General features: G+C 46.0%; 1 long non-coding RNA gene across 1 annotated transcript; it reads right to left on the bottom strand.

Annotated features, from left to right (window-relative positions):
• Nucleotides 1-3,754: 3,754 nt before the first annotated feature.
• On the bottom strand, nucleotides 3,755-5,604 carry LOC132654109 (uncharacterized). The gene is made up of 3 exons (XR_009591793.1): nucleotides 5,484-5,604; nucleotides 4,667-4,728; nucleotides 3,755-4,465 (listed from the first exon to the last, which is right to left on the bottom strand). It is a non-coding gene; the product is annotated as an uncharacterized LOC132654109 (long non-coding RNA).
• Nucleotides 5,605-8,431: the final 2,827 nt, after the last annotated feature.

Below are 8,431 nucleotides of genomic sequence, written 5' to 3'. Positions count from 1 at the left end.
TTCAGAGAGTGAAAACAGGGAAAGTACAAGAAGGGGAGGAAGTTTAGACTTCAACCCAAAGCCAGAGACAAAGACAAGGCACTGTGGTGTGTCACTGCCAGCGGCTCACTCCCACACTACTGTCTTTTCCTGGTAATTAAGCTCTCTCTTTCCAACTCTGTACAATTGCAAACCCAAAGACATTTCAGAATTAGAAAGGCCTGAGCACATCTTCACACACTTATTTTAGCATCTATTAATTGTATGAAGCCAAGGGTTTCACAGTGACATTTCCATAGTGCACATAATGTACTTTCACAACCTCTGGCATCTTTTCTTATCTCTCCTCCCCCTTTCCCCTCCCACATCCCCAAAGGCCCTCCTTTTACTTTTGTTTCTTTCCCCCCCCCCACCGCTAGATTTCAGATATGAGAGAAAAGATGGGATGCTTATTCTTGTAAGACTGGCTTAATTCACTGAACACGATGATCTCAGATTCCATCCATTTTCCTGAAAAACGAGGTACTTTTTTATGGCTGAATAATTGTGTCCATGTACCACGTTTTCTTTATCCACCCATCCGAGGATGGACATCCAGGACAACTCCATAATGTGCTTACTGTGAACAGTGCAATGTTGACCTCGGGTCGGCACGTGTCTCTAGAGTAAGCCTAACTCTAAATGCATTTAAAATCTTAAATAAGAATGGAAACTTAGGAGACTGGAGAGACGGACCAGTCGGTGAAGCGCTCGCCACGAAGAGTGAGGATGTGCATTCTTCTCCCCCCACAAACAACAGCCACCCAGCTAGGTACAGGGGTGCACACTGGAAGCATGGGGCCAGGCAGATGGTGGAGCTCACTAGCCAGCCAGCCCAGCTAGGGCAGCGGCAGACCCTGCCAATAACAGAAGGTGGAGAGCGGTACATGAAGACATCCAGTTTATGCATACGGGAGTAAATGCACACGAGAATGCACACAAAACACACACATGGATACATACCCACATGTAACCAACATGTGTGGGCGTTACGTATACACACAAGAGGAGAAAAATAATCCAAGCTTTGACGTGACTAGAAAAGCATGTACGGGACGTACTCTGAGCCATGGTAATGGCTCTGGGATGGGGCTGGATCACCTCAGAGGGTAATGGCAAGAACTGACAACTTGCGTTGAATTGACTTTAAAAGGCTTCTGCACAGCAGATGGAGCTGTCGACAGCATGAAGAGATGGACTACATGATAGGAGAAAGGCTTTGCCAGGGATCAGCTAACGGGAGCTTAGTCGACAAAATATGTAAAGAGCCTGAACGCTGAAAGAGCAAATCAATACTTGACAAGTGGACGGGATGCTTTTCAAATTGAGTTAAAAATGTCCGATAAGTATATGGAAAAGTAGTCGACACCCTTAGCCGGAAGCATAATGCAAATAAAACCTCAATGAGATTCCCTCTCACCGCCTCACCCCTGCAAGGATGGCTATCATCGTGAAGACAAATGCTGGCAAAGAGGCAGGTGGGAAAGAACGCTTACACACCATTGGCAGGAATGCAAAAAATAGCAACCACTGTGAAAACGGGCATAAAACTTCCTTAAAAACCAAATAAAATAAAATACCAACAGGAATACCGTGTGCTCTAGCGATACCATTTCTGGTCATCAAACCTAAGGGACTCACACACCTTTATTGGTGATTTGGTGAACAGTAAATCCTGAAAATGGGAATGAATGATTTCCAACGTCTTAAGTAGCTAGGCCTCAGTCCTTTCCCCAACCCCTCCATTTCATGCTTCAGCCCTACCGGGTCCGGTACAAAGTGGGCCAGCCAAAGCTAACATGTCTGTTTCAGCCACGAGCGAAAGCCTGGCCCCCAGAGGGCAAGCATGCAGCATTGTTTCTACTAGGGCGGAACAAACACACACTAAATCTCTCCTTAGAATTTGAACCAATTCTCTACACCATCTTGTTGGAATTTCCAGAGTTCTGTTGCCTGAGGTTTTGAAAACTGCTGTTTCCACTTTTTCTGTTGTTTGCTATACAATCTGAGTCCTAACTGGGGGAAAAAGCTTCAGGAAGAGTTTGTCCTCTTTCTTAACAGGTTATGAGGGAAGAGCGGTTATGCTTCTTTGGTGTTCAGATTCACCTAAAGGGTTTTCCTAAGCTGCCAGGCAAGAATTCTTTCCACTTTGGAAGGCAGGAAACACAGACCTCAGAGCCCTACACTTTTTTTTACTTATTTGATATTTTCATGGCTTCCACAGGCTTGCATGTTCTGATGCTTGTCCACACATGGTGGCTGTTTAGAATGCTATGGAATTGTTAGAAAGCGAGGTGCGCGAGGAAGAGGCTGTTTCCTGGAGGGCTGACTGAGGTCCATAGAGATGTAAGCAAATAGCTTTAAACTCCCGCCCCCATGGCTTTAAGACTTTCTCCACCGCCATGCCCTCCTCACCACGATGGACTGTACCCTCAAGCCATGACCCAAAACTGCATCCCTCCTCCCTGAAGTCACTATGTTGTTGTGGTCTCTAGAGCAGCAAGCTGAATAAATACATATTAAAAGAGGACTCGCTCCTTCGGCTTACACCATACAGTCAGAATAGCACCATTATTCTTTGTTGAATCAAATTGACATCCAAAATAACTGTCACAGATACTTTCCAAGATATTTGACAAAACGTAAGTAATACGTAGGCACATCATGTGTGGCCTTATTGTAAGATGTACGACTCCTGGGGCCATGTGGGAAGACTCATAAGTGTAACCTGAGATCAGTAAGTGTTTGGCAGGAAAGATGCTAACAAGTGGATTCTACTCTCCCGTGGACTCAGGTAAAGCTGAATGTTCCGGGATGCTCCTTGCAGTTACGATATTTGCTGCTGGCACCTGGAAATCAGATTCTGAAGCATGACCTGGTTTCCACCACGCTGGGTCACTGCTGCCCTGGGCTAGAAGAGACTCTTTATTCCCAGCCATCTACAGTGCTCAGCTGTGTCCAGTCAGCCCTTCGATTTATAGAAGAAGCCTAGCTGCACAGAAATATCAACTCGTGGAACTTTTTACAGAGAATGTATTTATGAGATGTGATCTCAAGTGCCGTCTCCATGTCTGAGGCAATCATTACGACTGGAACTCTAGAGGTGTTTTATACATGAGGGAAAGAATGATACACATGACTGACAGGCCAGTTGCTGAGTGGCTCTGAGGCCAGAACTCTGGTCTTGTGGCCCTGTACTGTGGTCCCCTCGTACCCATGTAAGCAGTGTAGTTAAGATCACAATGTTTATTTCTTTTTTTAAAATAATTTTTATTTTTTATATTAATCACAGGTTATTTACTTTGTATCCTAGCCGTAGCCCCCTCCCTCATGCCCTCCCAATCCCACCCTCCCTCATCTCCTCCATCCATGCCCCTTTCCAAGTCCACTGATAGGGGAGCTCCTCCTCCCCTTCCATCTGACCCTAGCTTATCAGGTATCTTCAGGACTAGCTGCAATGTCCTCCTCTGTGTCTTAGCAAGGCTGCTCCTCCCTTGGGTGGGGTGGAGAGGTCAAAGTGCCAGCCATTGAGTTCATGTCAGAAATAGTCCCTGTTCTCCTAACTAGGGAACTCACTTGGATACTGAGCTACCATGGGCTACATCTGAGCAGGGGTTCTAGGTAATATCCATACACAGTCCTTCAATGTTTATTTCTTTCTGCCCTTTTTGTGCCCTTCATTTCTGTCTTCCCCTCCAACAAGCCACCCTTGGCATGTGATAGCCCTCCACCTGTGTTCTTTCCACCCTAATGCTTCCTCTGCTGCTGGTTATCCTGAATTCCCAAACCCTCTGCTTCTCTCATCGGGCTACTGGAACCAACTTACGGGAACTGAGAGAAGGCAGTTGGTTAGTGTAGTGGCTCCCAGCCAGGATGACTGTGCCCTTTAGGGGACCACTGTCAGTTCTTGAAACACCTTATGCTACCGACTTCTCTATGGCCTCAGGCACATGGTGCTGCTTCAACATCCTCCAAAGCGTAGGACAGTCCCGAACACAGATCATCTAGCACCAAATGGCAATATGACCCAAATCTTCCCCAATGCTGGGAGTAGGACTCCATCCAAAAAAAAAGTCTTTATCAAACAGAATAGGCGAACTCAGGCCTTTCTATGCCCATGGTGGTCAGAAAAAACAGTAGGTTTCTGAAGAGCAGGCATGTGTTAGGGCGGTTCCTCTAGATAGCTGACAGAAGCAAAAGATGTCTCAGAGTGTGTGAGCTGAAAACTCTTGGTGCCGTACAGACTTTGCAGTGCTGTTTAGTGATAACAGAACAGAGGCTTGATATTAGAGGACAGAGGTCTGTGGCTTTGGCTAGTGCAGTGAGTACACTTATGTGGTTCCATTTCAAGCTTCAGAGTTGAAGGATCAGGCTGAGAAGAGGTGGACTCCAGGATCTGATAGTTCCCATTCACTCGGAGTCTCCTTTAGCGACCCTTCCCTTTTCCCTTAAAAAACAAAAAAGTTGAACAGTGTTGCTGTTCACCCTCAATGGTGTTTCAAAGGGACAACTATGTGGCAGGACATTTCTGAGGGTTTCTGTTTCATTTGGTTTTGGTTTTGCCCTCAAAAACAAAGCAAGCACTTAAAGTGTGAAAAATAAAGGTACAACTTTGACACAGAGTGAGAGCTTTGTCTATTTCACTTACCACGGGGTCCAGTGAGACATGGTATGACGTGGGTTTGAAGGTCAGCCGGCTTGCTGTTTCATCTAGAGAGGGTAATTACGATAATTAGATAAGATGTTCATGTGGAAGTATGCATGCAACCTATAGAGTAAATTACTGCATAAAAACTCAATGAATTCACTTAGAACACGCAAAAGATAAAGGAGATGGAGAGAGAAACAGAGAGATACATTACATAGTTTTAGAACGATGAGAGAGGAGACAGTGTGTGTGTGTGTGTGTGTGTGTGGTGGGGGTGGGGTACAGCATATCCTAAGCCCTTTGTGCCACAGACCAAAGGCTCAGAGCCTGAGCAGAAGGGAATCCAGAGAGTCAGGGAATCTGGCACATACCCAAGCCTGAAATTCGAGACCACTGCTGAGAATGGAGTAGCTAGTTATCAAAAGTTCCTCTGGGAGGCTGAGTGTGGTGGCTCAGACCCTTGGACCTAGCACTTTGGCGGCTGAATCAGGAGGATTGCTGTGAGTTCAAGGCAAGCCTGGGCTACATGGCAAGTTCTAGATTAGCCCAGGAACAGAATAAGAATTTGTCTCCAAAACGAGGAAAAAGAGGAGAAGCGGGAGGAACAGGAAATAAAGCAGAGGGAGTTGAGGAGGAAGAGAAGAAAGATGAGGCAAAGGAAGCAAAGAGGGAGGTTGTTTCTCTGTTGGGCTTGTGTACTTTTTAAGCTGAGCCAAATCTAAATCCTGGCAAAAGCCTTGTACCCACTACAAAGGAGAGCTAAACACGAGGAAGTGAGCATGAAGGCAATCTGCCGTCTGGCAGCAGGTAGACACACCTGAGGGCCATCTCCACAGTTAGATCCCGGCTGCCAGAGCCCTGTGGCTACTCAGAAAAGCCCCGCCTCACACATGCTCCAATCTCCGAAGCGGCTTGTTTTCACCTCTTAACCTCTAAGAGTGTTCTCCCTGGCTGAGGCTTGAGGTACAGCCTGGCTGGCTCTGCAAAGCTGCCTTAGTGTGTTTAGCAACAAAAGCAACAACCACAAGACCTAAAAGCAAAACAAGGTCATCCCGGGCAGCCAGGTGTGTTGGCTTGGGTATCAGTCTTGTTGATTCGACAAAATACCCAACAAAATCAACTCAAGAAAGGGAGGATTTACGGATTTACTTTGCCTCACAGGACAAGGGTGTGCTGCATGATGGGGGAGGGGAAGAGGTGGGGGAAAGGCAGGGCAGCAGGCGCGGAGGCGGCCGGTCGCATTTCACACACAGTGAGGAAGCAGATGCAGAAGGATGGCGGTGCTCCGTTCCCTTCATCTGGGACCTCAGCCCACAGAGTGCTGCTGCCCACACTTAATGTGGCTCTTCCCATCACCGTGAACCTCTTCTAAGACACTCTTCATAGAAATGCCCAGACATTTCCTTCCATAATGATTCAAAATCCTGTCAAGTCGACAGTCAACGCTGTCACAGAACACAGGTGCTATCCTGGTGCTCGAGACGCTGAGGTAGGAGTGTTAGGAGGGTAAGAAGCCTTGTCTGTGCTACATAGGAGGTTCCAAGTCAGCCTACATCATAGTGTGAGACACTGACTCCTTGAGGAAAACGAATCCCCTCTCCACCTCCCTAAAAAACAAAAGTTTTGTGGTTCGAGGAGAGGGGGGAGTTCCTGATTTGTGCATGTTAGTGAGAGCTGGAAGTTAGTAAGCCAAGATGAAATTTTGCTCAAGGTGAGATTGGGGTGAACTCAAGCTTAGTTTATAGAGGGTGAAGAGCTGGTGAGCCTGGGCACCCCTGTCAGTGCTGACATCTTTTGCCTTGACATCCCACATGCCATACTGTCATCTTAGCCGTGAAGTTTGTCATTAATCTTTCTCAAAAATACCAGGATCAGTGCTCCTTAGACTCCATGTTTTGATGGAGCGAAACACTTTTTTGTTTGTTTGTTTGTTTGTTTGTTTTAGGCAGCTCTGAAGGCTTAGATTTTGCACCCAACCAACTTTATTTAGGGTTCTTCAACACTTATACCTCCCTGTCCACTGACTAGAAGGAGGGGAGAAAGAAGGTTATGAGACCTTTTTAAAAGTAATTCTTTGGGATGAGTCCACTCTTTGTTGTCCTGATACCATCAGTCCAGTCCAAAGGCCAACACCAAACAGCAACATAAATCAGCATGATTCAGAAGATCAGGACAAGTCAGTGAAAGCTGTAAGACTCCGTTGGATTGCTCTGAGAAGTTCTCTGGAACATTTCTCTCTGCAAAGTCAAGTGTTGAAGCACAAAGACCAGTGCAGTGATGTTGATCCAAAAAGTGATCTCTCACTGTCTGTGGGCTTCTATACATCTCCTCTCCTCAGAGTTCATCCACAGATGTTCTCAGCTGACCAAAGTCACACCCCTCACATGATAGCGCTCACGGCAAAACATCACTTGCCCTCTCACAAGCCAACCCCCAACAAAACACCACATTCCATCTCACAAGACAGCTTCTAGCAAAACATCATGACTCAACTAAGCCCTCAAAGAAACCAGAAACTTCCACTTCACAGATGTGTCAGCCATCTTCCTGCAGCTGGGATGGGATAGCTGGCAAACCCCACTATTGGGAGAACACTTTATTTGGGCTTGTGATTTCAGGGCTATCAGATCACAGTCTGTCGGCTCCATTGCTTTGGGGCCTGTGGAGAGGCCATACATCATGGAGGAAGTGTGTTCTCAGGAAACTTGTCACCTCAGTGTAGCCAGGAAGCAAAGAGAGAAGAAGAGAGAAGGAGTCTGCATCTGACGGTTCCCTCAGGAGCACACTCCTAATGTTCTAACTTCCCCTCACTCACTTATCTTCAACTCCATAGGTTCTACCACTTAACAAGAGTGCTCAGACAGGACTAGCCTTCCACACGTGGGTTGCGGAGTGACATCTTAGCACCAGCCTCATCACTAGTATTTTCTACAGAAGTACATCATTATTTGAAAATGCCTGTTGTGTCTTTACTAATCCTGAAAATGACTTTTATGTGGATTTAATTGTTCCAGGGCTACAGCTAAGAATGCAGGGCCAGTAATTCCCTAATATGAGAGCCCATAGTAGCACTGAGAATCGAGTTTAATCTTGTCTGACACACAGGACTCAACTGCTCAGTTTGCCTTATCGTCTTTGCAGAAATCTCCATTCCGTTAAAAGCATGTCCCACCCAGTTTAGTTTTTTAAGAAGATAATTAGTGATAGTGAGCGGAGTCATCAGTTGCACCTTGGCAGCAGCGTAAGCCATTTTCATTGTGGTTTTTCTAAGATATGTTTAGGTTCAAGGAGGTTACTGGGCACTTCCCAGCCACCAAGGGAAGTTAAAATTGTAAGAGGAGCTCTGCAGAGAAGGAATTGTACAGCCCTTCCTAAAATAAAGCGATGTTAAGATGATCAGGTTTTCTTTTTTGCTTTCTGTTTTCAACCTGTTGTACTGAATTGAAGAGTGTTCTTCAAATTCATGTCTATTGCAAAACTCAGAATATGACCTTATTTCAAAGTCTAATCTTGCAAAATAGAGAGGTTAAAGCAAATCAATGATTCGTTCTCTGTCTCTGTATCTCTCTCTCTCTCTCTCTCTCTCTCTCTGTGTGTGTGTGTGTGTGGTGTGTGTGTGTGTGTGTGTGTGTGTGTGTGTGTGTGTGTATGTATACTAAGGGTGTAGGCGCAAACATTCGTGTAAGTGTGTGGAGAACAGAGGTCAGTCTCTGGTGCCATTTCTCAGGCTCTGTCCACCTTGTTTATAGAGATAGTCTCTCCCTG

This window comes from Meriones unguiculatus, chromosome 5 (genome assembly GCF_030254825.1).
Source record: "Meriones unguiculatus strain TT.TT164.6M chromosome 5, Bangor_MerUng_6.1, whole genome shotgun sequence".
In the NCBI taxonomy this organism is placed as follows: Eukaryota; Metazoa; Chordata; class Mammalia; order Rodentia; family Muridae; genus Meriones; species Meriones unguiculatus.
Note: the sequence above shows the minus strand (reverse complement) of the source record. Positions and strands in the feature narration are given on the sequence as shown.